An 11,618-nucleotide genomic window follows, 5' to 3' on the forward strand; every position below is an offset into this window, starting at 1 on the left:
GCAGACGCTTAACCACTGAGCCACCCAGGCGCCCCAATAAATAAATCTTTTATTTATTTTTTTTTAAAAGATTTTATTTATTTAGTCATGAGAGACAGAGAGAGAGAGAGAGAGAGGCAGAGGGAGAAGCAGGCTCCCAAGGAGCAGGGAGCCCAATGCGGGACTCGATCCCCGGACCCTGGGATCATGACCTGAGCCGAAGGCAGACACTTAACCATCTGAGCCACCCAGGCGCCCCAATAAATAAATCTTTTAAAAAATACTCAACAAACTAGGAATAGAAGAAACTACATCAATATAATAAAAGCCACACAATAACTCACAGCTAACTGCATACTTATGGTAAAAGACTAAAAGCTTTTTCTCTAAAATCAAAACAATACAAAGATGTGAGCTTTCAACATTTCTATTCAACATCTATTCTCTGGTCTCTGGCCAGAGAAATTAAGCAAGAAAAAGAAATAAAAAGGCATCCAAATTGAAAAGGAAGAAATAAAATTATTTCTGTTTGTACACGGCATTATCTTACAAGACCCTAAAGATCATACAAAATACTATTAAAACCAATAAGCAAATTGAGTAAAGTTGAAGGATACAAAATCACACAAAAATCAATCGCATATCTATACACTAAAAATGAATGATTCAAAAAGAAAATTAAGGAAACAATTCCACCTATAATAGCATCAAAAAGTATGAAATATTTAGGAAAATCTTAAGTAAGGGAACCAAAGGTTTGTATGCTGAAAACTATGAAGCATTGCTGAAAGTAAAGAAGACGCAAATAAATGTAAAGACATCCCAAGTTTGTGGTCTGGAAGACAATATTGTGAAGATGTCAATGCTACCCAAAATGATATACAGATCCAATGAAATCCCTACCAAAATTCCAATGATGTCTTTTGCAGAAATAGATAAATCCATCCTAAAATTCACATGGGAGGGCACCTGGGTCGCTCAGTCGTTAAGCGTCTGCCTTCGGCTCAGGTCATGATCCCAGGGTTCTGGGATCAAGTCCCACATCGGGCTCCCTGCTCAGCAGGAAGCCTGCTTTTCCCTCTCCCACTCCCCTTGCTTGTGTTCCTGCTCTCGCTCTCTCTCTCTCTGTCAAATAAACAAAATCTTTAAAGATAAATAAATAAAATAAAATAAAATTCACATGGGATTCCAAGGTACCTCAACTACTCAAAACAACCTTGAAAAAGAAAAAAAATAATTGTAGGACACATGTGTCCTGATTTTAAAACTTACTACAAAGCTACAGTAATCAAAACAACATGGATACATACTGGCATACAGACAGACAGAGCAGGTGCTTCAAAGTCTTTGTCAGACATTTCCAACTTCTATGCCATGTCAGTGTTGATATCTATGGATTGCCTCTTGCCAGGCAAATTGAGATTTTTCCTGGCTCTCTTTGGGCTGAGTGATACATGTTCATTGTTACAAAATCAGTGGATTGTATCCTGGACATTTTGAATATTATGTCATGGGACTCGGTGTTCTGTCTAAATCCTATGAGAATGTTGTTATTCTTGTTTAAATAGGCAATTGACTTGGTTGAGTTCAGGCTGCAAGTTTTATCCAGTTTTCTGTGGGTTATGATTTGGTATCCGTTCCATTTACAAAGTCTTCGCAGTGCTATTCAGCTCTGTCCTCCAGATGCACCATCCAGTGGCCAGTCTGGGACCTGGGTGGTGTCTGCCCTAGTTTAGTTTTCAAAATCTATGGTGTGCTGTTTAGAGTCAGACCCACACAGTTAATAAACCACTTTGCAATCTTCCCAGTCCTTTCTAGTTCCTTGGGGTTGGTTCCCTTTTGTGGTCCTCTGTCCAGAAAGCTACGGCTTTATTTCCCCCATTTTGCCACATTCTCCCATGACTGGACCCATATGTGGAGCCAAGTGGTGGGGGGGTGGAGAGAGAGAGAGAGAGAGATTAAGGCTCTCCCTCTTGGGAATCACAGGCCCTCTGATCAGAGATGAAGATTCTCCTCACTCAGAATTTAGGCTCCCGAAGTTCCCCTGCTGTCACTGCTCCTGCTGCTGCCACCATCAACTCAAATTGCCTAGGGGGTGAAAAAAGAAAGACCAGAAAAAAGGCAAAAAGAAAAACGGTATCTTCCCATATTTCTCTCCATGTTTAGAGTGCCCTTTCCCACTCCTCTAGCTCCTGGAGCTCTCTGTTCGTGCTATGTGCATTTCCAAATTTCAGACTGTGTTGAGTCTAGACTAGGGGATACTTGAGGGGGAAAAGGAGGAAATTCACTACTGGTCCAGTAATACTTTGAATTCTGGCATTCTTCCCCAATGTGCCCATTATGATTTATTTTTTCTCTCCAGGTTTTATGTCTGCATTCAGAGGGAGAGACAGGGTGGAGTGTGCTGATTCCATCTCATCTGGAACATTTCATTTTGGAGGATGTCCTCAACACAGGGGTGCGTTATGACTTTGGTAGGTCCTAGGCACTTTTGCATTTGTGGGCTCCTTCCTCTATAAAGGAAAAATAAAATACATTTCATATCGCTTTGGTACAAAGATGAATATAATCCAGACTGGGTGCATTACTATTAACATTCATTTATTTCTTCTGATTTCAAAATAAATTAAGACTAAAATATTTTTGTGGGTCTCTAAAAATATCATGGATAAATTGGCACCGTCTCAGTCTGGGTCTGTTCAATGTTTCATTGAGACTAGACCCAGAACGTGTCAGAGTACTGCTGAAATGATACTGTGTTATTCTCAGCATATCAAGATGACTTGATCATCATAGGAACCTTGGTTCTATTGTCAAATTGCTGCCTGCTGGACATTTCTTCCCTAAAGTTAGCATTTTCTCCTTTGTGCTGGATAAGTATTTTGTGGGGAGATATCTGAGGCTTTGCCAATTCTCCAGTTGTCTCTATTTGCCTAACAAACTACCCTCAAATTTACTGCCATTACAAAAACCATTTTATTGTGCTTTTGGATTCTGTGGATCAGGAATTCAGACAAGGCACAGGTCTGCCTTGTCTCTGCTCCTCCATGATCTGGGGCCTCAGCGGAAATGACTTAAACTACCGGAAGTGTCTTAAATGGCTGGTGGCTGGAGGATCCACTTCCAAGATGGCATCCAGGCTGGGGGTGCTGACAGATAGGCTCGGTGGGGATTCTTGTCACCAACATGTGGTTTCTTGTTGTGGCTTGGGCTTTTTACAGCATGACTGTGTGGTTCTGAGAGTTCACAAGAACACCAGAAAGAGGTTCCAGGGGAAAAGGGCAGAAGTTGCAGGGTTCTCCTGGTCTGGTCTTAGAATTCACAGTGTCATACCTGCCATGTTCTTTTGGTTACTGGTGAATCTCTGTGCTCCGCCCAGATTCAAGGAAAGGGAAACTATTCACCTCCTGTTAGGGGGTGTGCCAAAGAGCATGTGGGGTAGGGAGATTTTGTTGACACCAATTTTGCTTTTGGAAAATACACTCTGTATTTTACAGTATTCTCTTCCTCATCGAATCTTCACCTACCAGCCTTAGAGCATCCATGAAGTCTCCAGCCTGAATCAATCAACAACTATGAGGGTTTCTCTATTTCCATCACTCCCTCTATTTTTATTGGTTGGCTTTGTACTGTAAGGAAGAGGTTTCCCTTCTCCTTAAACAATATGATGCATGGATTTCTAAGTTACAGTGTGTTGTAGTTGGTTATCATCATTTTTATTTTGATGCTCTAATTGCCCCAGACTTGGTAGGTGGGAGCCCCTTTATGTCCTTTTGGCATCTCATTATTATTCTCTTATTTTTATTTATTTTTTAAAAGTAGGCTCCAGGGGTGCCTGGGTGGCTCAGTCGTTAAGCGTCTGCCTTCGGCTCAGGTCGTGATCCCAGGGTCCTGGGATCGAGCCCCGCATCGGGCTCCCTGCTCTGTGGGGAAGCCTGCTTCTCCCTCTCCTACTCCCCCTGCTTGTGTTCCCTCTCTTGCTGTGTCTCTCTGTCAAATAAATAAAATCTTTAAAAAAAAAAAAAAGTAGGCTCCATACCAAGCATGGAGCCCAACATGGGACTTGAACTCACAACCCTGAGATCAAAACCTGAGCTGAGATCAAGAGTTGGACACTTAACCGGCTGAGCCATCCAGGTGCCCTGTCACTATAATTCTTTGAATGCTTTCTTATTTTCCAGGTGCCCCACTGACACTGGAATCATTCTTTTCTTCAAGAAGACCTAATTCCTTTTGGTGAAGGATGTTGTTTAGAAACCAGGATCTGGGTGTCTGATGTGCTTGTTGCTAATGGGATGGCGATGCTTCTAGGCCCTCTCAGGGAGCAGTGCTAGGGCAAAGTGCACACACACAAACACATGTGTATGTATATACACACACACCCCCACATATACATATACATATATATAATTTATATAATTATATAATATATATTTGTTATATGCATGTGTTTATACACATACATACAATACCTACACACACATATGATTCACCCTGACAGCTCCAATTCCTCAGGCCTGCTCCTGCTCCACATTTGTAATTCTCCTCCAACAGTGAGAAAAACCTGGCTCCCATTATCCTCAATAGATTTGCTCAGTCCCCTGTGTGTAACTGATTTTCCAGCCGTACCAGCTGCCTTCTTGGCTTCCAGCCATGTTGCCATCTCCACGGGAAAGGAAGGGAGAGGGAGGGAGGAGGGGGGGGAGGAGGGTTTCAAGTCCTTGGCAAGCTTGCCCTCCACTCCACCCCTACTTCCCCTGCTTCAGTAAGTCTCTGTGGCTAGGGGCCCTAGGCTCTCTCTGCCTCAGCCTCTTCTTCAGCCCCTTCACTCCTTCTGGCTCCCGAGAGAGTTTCTTTCTTTCCATTTTATGATTTTTTAATTTTTTTATTTTTTAAATATCTTATTTATTTATTTGACAGAGAGAGACACAGCGAGAGAGGGAACACAAGCAGGGGGAGTGGGAGAGGGAGAAGCAGGCTTCCCGCGGAGCAGGGAGCCCGATGCGGGGCTCGATCCCAGGAGCCCGGGATCATGACCCGAGCCGAAGGCAGACGCTCAACGACTGAGCCACCTAGGCGCCCTTTATGATTTTTTTTTTAATTACAAAAACATTTCATGCTCATCTTTACGAATTCAAATAATGCAAAGCATGTAAAGTGAGGCACGAAAGTGTAGAGCCGCCCCTGCACTCCACCTCCAAGAGAGAACCAGAATTCTTTCCTGTGCTTCTAAGAGCACTCATGTATATTTATAAAATTTTAAATATTCATAGGCTAGTTTGATATATTTTCATTGCTTGTTTTCTGGGTCTGAGCATAACACATCTGCCACAATCTTAAACAGACACATTGGAATCCATTAAAAGAATGTACAGTAATTTATCGTTTGACCTACAGACTGGTTTCAAAGGTAACTTTCAGGTGGCGCCTGGGTGGCTCAGTCGTTAGGCGTCTGCCTTCGGCTCGGGTCATGGTCCCGGGCTCCTGGGATCGAGCCCCGCATCGGGCTCCCTGCTCCGCGGGAAGCCTGCTTCTCCCTCTCCCACTCCCCCTGCTTGTGTTCCCTCTCTTGCTTGTCTCTCTCTGTCAAATAAATAAGCGAAATCTTAAAAAAAAAAAAAAAAGGCAACTTTCATTGGTGCCGGATGCCCTTCATAACCAGTCCCCCCCCATCCCCAGCCCAGAACCCTGTTCAGCATCGGCCGGTGGGGTTTTGCCCGGATTTGGTCGGGGAAGGCGGGCAGGGATGTGGAAGGGGAAGGAGAGTGAGTTCTGGGTGCTTACTACCTCACTTCTCCGCAGGGTTGCACCGGGTCGGCCATGACCCTCACAGCTCCTGCAGGGGGCGCTCTCCATACAGCTCCTCCTCGCATCCCTCCAGGCCCAGGGAGGGCGACAGCCACTGCCCGGTACTTTGTGGTTTCCCTCCACCTTTCCCACACTTGAGTAAATAGTCCCTTTATCAAATTCAGATTAGCCTATTTGCATGTGCGGGACGGTTGCACGCGGGGACAGCACAGCATGGTCTCAGGGACCGTTTGCCAAGCGCTCACACACACCATGGCAAGCAGTTCCACCCACCGAGGGCTCGCTAAAATGTGCATGCAATTACTGCCCCGCCCCCACCCCGAGAGACAATCCCGGGCTTGTTATTGCTGAAGAATAGAGAACAAACCCTCGGGGGCAGCACCAGAGGCCCCTGGTCCGCCGGGCGTCTGCACATACCACACCCCCTGCTCCAGCCACACAGGGGTAACAGGTCCCGGAGACGTCAGATTTCCGTAAAGCATGTTTGAGGCTAATTGCCAGCGCACAAAGAATTCTAACAGACGTCTTCTATTCTGACTCAGCCACATGGACAGCCACGCAACGCGGGCTCTGTCCCTAACGCGCGGGCACACACACGCACCCCACAGCCATCTGGCGGTCCCTGCCACAGCAGGTGATGCCCAGAGGTGGGGAAGCTCAGTCCCGACTGTCCGGGAGAAGGCGGCCTGGGTTGTGCTGCATACTGGCCATGACCTTGAGTTGCCTGCCTCCCTGCTGCCGGGAGCCTCTCCTCAGGGATCACGAAGACCATCAGGGCCACGGTTATACTGAATGAGGCCGGCACAGCCTCTCAAGCCCAGGGCGCTCAGCAAGTGCTAACTCCCTCCCAAGCTCCTCAGGGGCTCACGCGGGTTCCCTTTGTCTCTCCTGGCCCAGGGGTCATCTCTCCACACAGCCCATGGTCTACCCACCGGTGTACCCTTGGCTGCTGGCCCACTGAATGTTGCTGACCACCCGTCCCTGTGGCCACCTTGCAGCTCCATGCACAGCCCTACTGCGGCACTGCCCTCCCTGGGAGGCCTTCCCTCTCAGCTTTCTGGATTTTCCTAACCACACTACCCCAGGGGAGCCCAAAGTCTGGCCTGAGCCTTTTTACCTTTTTTTTTTTTTTTTTAAAGATTTTACTTATTTATTTGACAGAGAAAGAGAGCGAGCGAGCACAAACAGGGGGAGCAGGAGAGGGAGAAGCAGGCTCCCCACTGAGCAGGGGCTTGATGCTGGGATCATAAGCTGAGAGGAAGGCAGAGGCTTAACCAGCTGAGCCACCAAGGTGCCCCAGAGCCTTTTTACTTTTTATCAAGGTGTGCACCCAGAAGAAAGGGGCCTCTGTCCCCAGATCTGCACTCTGAAGTCTGAGTGGACTCAGCAAGCAAGCACTTGTGAAGGAATGAACTGCTTTGGTGTCCTGAAATAGCATTAAAGTTTTTCCCCCCTTCTGATCTTAAAAGTACAACATACTCACCAAATTTTTGGAAAACACAAAAATAGTAATGCGAAACCAAAATAGAAATCCAACCACCCAGAGGTAATTATGATTCCAATTGTGGTAATTCTTTTAGGTCTTTTTCTTTTTAAGATTGTATTTATTCAGGGGCACCTGGGTGGCTCAGTCCTTAAGCGTCTGCCTTCAGCTCAGGTCATGGTCCCAGGGTCCTGGAATCGAGCCCCGCATCAGGCTCCTTGCTCAGTGGGAAGCCTGCTTCTCCCTCCCCTGCTCCCCCTGCTTGTATTCCTGCTCTCTGCTCTCGCTGTGTCTCTCTCTGTCAAATAAAGAAATTAAATCTTAAAAAAAAAAAGATTTTATTTATTCATTTGACAGAGAGAGGGGGGGGAGAGCACATTCAGGGGGACCCGCAGGCAGAGGGAGAGGGAGAATCAGGGTCCTGGGATCAAGAGCTGAGCTAAAGGCAGACGCTTAACCGACTGAGCCACCCAGGCAGCCCTTCCTTTGGGAGGTAAGCTCTACACCCTACAGGGGGCTTGAACTCAACTCACAACCCCAAGATTAACAGTGGCATGTTCTACTGACTGAGCCAGCCAGGCACCCCTCCTTTGAGCCTTTTCTATGTGTGTGTGTAGGCTATGTATATATATATTTCTCTGTATATTTGTACATTTATGTATATAATTAGCACATGCTTTCATATGCTTCGTGTTTTGCTTTTGTTATTTAACATCATTTTTCTCGTTTTTCTAATTTTTATTTTTCTGATTATTTAAATTTCCCATTTTCCTATGTAAGCCTTCTAAAATTCAGGAACAGCAGTTCAAAGGCTGAGTAAGATTCCACCCTATGAGCAACTCCAGCTGGTGGAGATCTAGGCTGTGTTCCATCATTGGCTACAGTAGCAGCGCCCTGGTAATTATGTTATTCATTGTCCTCACCTCTTGTGATACAGTTATGCACTCAGCCATGGGAGTGTTTGCATCTTGTTCCAGTCCAGTCATTAATAGGGCCCTCGCTCACTGTCAGAGGTGTCACCTTGTGGAGAATAGATTACATGGACTTCCCTAGGAGGACTCAGAGGCACCACAGGGGAGAAGGGGTTGGCAGGGTGGGGGGAGGCAGATGGAGGTGGTTCCTGGGTTATGTTGTGGGCACCTGGTTGGAGGATGGTGATGCCAATCCCTGGGATGTGGTGGCACTTGCAGGGAGTGTGATGAGTTCTGGATACGTTGAGTCAGAAGTGCCCAGGAGACTTTCCAGGACATTCTCTAGGGGCAGCTGGAGACCCATTCCTCGCCCCGCAGAGGTCACTCAGTGTGGGTGGGGGGTGGACTTTGCTTTCCATGAATTGCTCAGGAGCTCGGTGGAAGGAAGAAGCCATCCCAGGCACTTCACCAACACCTGTGTCAGGGCACCAGTGAGTGGGGGAGGGGGAGGAGACGGGACACTGAAGTTTCCAGCAGTTTATCATGACCTTCCCCTAAGCTTATCACACACAGGTCTCAGATGGTCGATACTGAAATACAGCATTGTTATAACCTGTACCTCAGTCCAAAAAAAGGGGGCTGTCTCAGCTGGAGCTCTATCTTGGCCGGCTTTACTTTCCAGCCTCCAACCTCTGCCTCTGTAACTCAGTGGCCCCTCAGTGGGGAATCAATGATGGCCCCCTCCCCTCACTGACAGAGGAAAGATCTGATGCCCAGAGAGAAGAGCGACCCCTCAAGGTCGGGTCTGGGGGATGCAGCCTAGAATTCCAGAGGCGGGGTGAAAAGAGTAACCACGGCTTCCACATCTAAATTAATCCTCGCTGCAACCCGGGGAGGGGGCCATCATCATCCCCATTTGCAGATGAGAAAGCAGAGGCTCAGAGACGTGATGTCCCTTGGTTTCACTTCTGGGTAAACACTCCAGAGAAAGTCGCATGCGGGTACTAGGAGACCCAGCAACGATGTTCAGAGCAGCTCCATCTCTGCAAACGGCCAGAGACCCACACCGCATGGATGAATCGGAGAAACAGAACGCTGAGTGACAAAAATGGGAAGAACGCACACAGCCAAGTCCCATTTTCATAAAAAAGACAAGCAAAAAGAACAGCGTTGTGGTGGGCTCCTGGCTGGCTCAGTCAGTGGCATGTGTGACTCTTGATCTCGGGGTGGTGAGTTCGAGACCCACGTTGGGTGTAGAGACTACTTCAAAATAAAATCATGGGGCGCCTGGGTGGCTCCGTCGTTAAGCAGCCGGCTCTTGATTTCGGCTCAGGTCATGATCTTAGGGCTGTGAGATCGAGCCCCACATCGGGCTCCATGCTTAGCAGGGAGTCTGAGATTCTCTCCCTCTGCTCCTCCCCCTGCTTGTGTGCTCTCACTCTCTAAAATAAGTAAATAAATCTTTAAAAAAATAAAATCTTGGGCGCCTGGGTGGTTCAGTTGTTAAGCATCTGCCTTCGGCTCAGGTCATGATCCCAGGGTCCTGGGATGGAGCCCCGCATGGGGCTCCCTGCTCAGCGGGAAGCCTGCTTCTCCCTCTCCCACTCCCCCTGCTGTGTTCCCTCTCTTGCTGTCTCTCTCTCTGTCGAAAAATAAAATCTAAAAAGAAAACAATAATAAAAATAATATCTTAAAAAAAATCCTTTACAAAGATGATGCAGAGAGGTAGGCCCTCAAAGGCGCACGTGGAGCTTCGACATTGTTGGCTGGACCCTCTCAAGTTTGGTGGGTGGGTCTGTAATTATTCTGCATTATATCTAGGACATTGATTCTCGAGCTGTTTAGGTTGAATACTGCGTATTTGGACCAGAGAAGAACCCACCTGGGCATGCTGCGCTGTCAGGATCAGGCATGGAGAGACGGATGGCTCGAGTGGCCTCCTGAGCGTTAGCAGAAGCTGCTAAGAACCAGCCTCCTGATGGGAGGTCTCTGTTCCCGGAGAACATAATGCTGCAAAACAGACAGTAAACGGGGCACGTGGCTGTCTCTGTATGTAGAGCTCTGACTCTATGATTTATAGCTTTTGTACTTTATGTTTCATCTTCAGTGACTTTATATTGTTTTCGTCTCTGGGCAAAAAGGTGCCTTTCATTTCAAGAGGTTTTCCTTTTTTTCAAAAAAAAAAAAGCTTATTTAATTGTTAGAGAGAGAGAGAGAGAGAGTGCACGCACACGAGCTGGGGGAGAGGGGCAGAGGGAGAGGGAGAAGCAGACTCCCCACTAAGCGGGGAGCCCAACTCGACTCGGGGGCTCGATCCCAGGACCCTGAGATCATGACCTGAGCTGAAGACAGATGCTTAACGGACCGGGCCGCCCCGGTGCCCCTCAAGTCGTTTTCCTTTTTAAGCTGCAGTTCTAAGCACTCACCTTGGTTATTTTGTTCTACACCCGAAATCAAATCTTGTTCGCCCTCTTCTCTTTTTTCCAAGTTTTGTCATGTTGTCCTATTTTATAATTTCAGGAAGGAGCACGAGGGGGAGAAAAAAAGGGGGGAGAAGGAGGGGCAGGACGCCACAGCCATAATGACTGAGGGGCCTGCCTGGGACGGGCGGCGGGGCCACCGAGGCCCCCTGCGCTGTGGCCGGAGCTGGTTCCTGCCCAGGACCCTCTACCCGGGTTGGAGCAACCCCCCAGGGCTGCTCTGAGGAGGTTGAGGCACTCAGATGGCCTTGGGCACTCAGATGTCTGGGACTCCACTGACTCCCAGCAGACCCCAGATGAAACGAGGCTTTGTGTGTGGGCCTGAGGCCCTGTCCTTGACTGGTTCAGAGCCTTGTTCTGCCCCAGACCAGCCTGCCAAGAATGGGAGCACCACGCAGGACCAGGAAGGAGGTAGCTAGGCATTCTGGGACCCTCTGCGGGGAACTCTGGGGGCAAGGTAGTCATCAGCCCTTCCAGCTGGCTTCCAGTCTCTTGTCTCCCTGGCTCTGTTGATTGTTGAGCTTGCTTCCCCAGGCTGAGCGCCACTCCCCTCCCCCGGGGGCGTAAGACCCAGTCCTGACCACCCTGCTCTCACCCTTCCTGAAGGCAGACAGTCCTCTGTGCCAGACTTGGCTTCTGCATGCAGGTCTGTCTCCCTGCTGGCAGAAAGCCTGGCTGATACCCCCAGCCCCCACCTGCCATCACGATGGGCTGGTCTGGCAGGGGAGTGACACGCAGCTGCCCCAGAAACCACTCGGTCCCTGCCTGCCTGGGTGCCTGGTCCCTCAGGCCTTCCCCCACTCTCCCTCCCCAATGGCCCCAGAGAGGATGCTCTCTGGGACTCAGAGCTCAGTGACAGTGGGGTAGGGGGGGCAGTGTGGAGCCACCATCTGGCTATAGCAATGAGATTCAGACACATGAGGCAATTCGTTTGTGAACAATCAAGACAGCATATAC

General features: G+C 48.3%; 1 long non-coding RNA gene across 1 annotated transcript; it reads right to left on the minus strand.

The window, feature by feature from the left end:
• Window positions 1-2,298: 2,298 nt before the first annotated feature.
• LOC112812475 (uncharacterized) lies at window positions 2,299-10,680 on the minus strand. The gene is made up of 3 exons (XR_003205309.2): window positions 10,608-10,680; window positions 10,064-10,191; window positions 2,299-2,492 (listed from the first exon to the last, which is right to left on the minus strand). It is a non-coding gene; the product is annotated as an uncharacterized lncRNA (long non-coding RNA).
• Between the last annotated feature and the right edge of the window lie 938 nt (window positions 10,681-11,618).

This window comes from Callorhinus ursinus, unplaced genomic scaffold (genome assembly GCF_003265705.2).
Source record: "Callorhinus ursinus isolate GAN/ISIS: 27379988/994484 unplaced genomic scaffold, GSC_fseal_2.0 scaffold110, whole genome shotgun sequence".
NCBI classification, from domain to species: domain Eukaryota; kingdom Metazoa; phylum Chordata; class Mammalia; order Carnivora; family Otariidae; genus Callorhinus; species Callorhinus ursinus.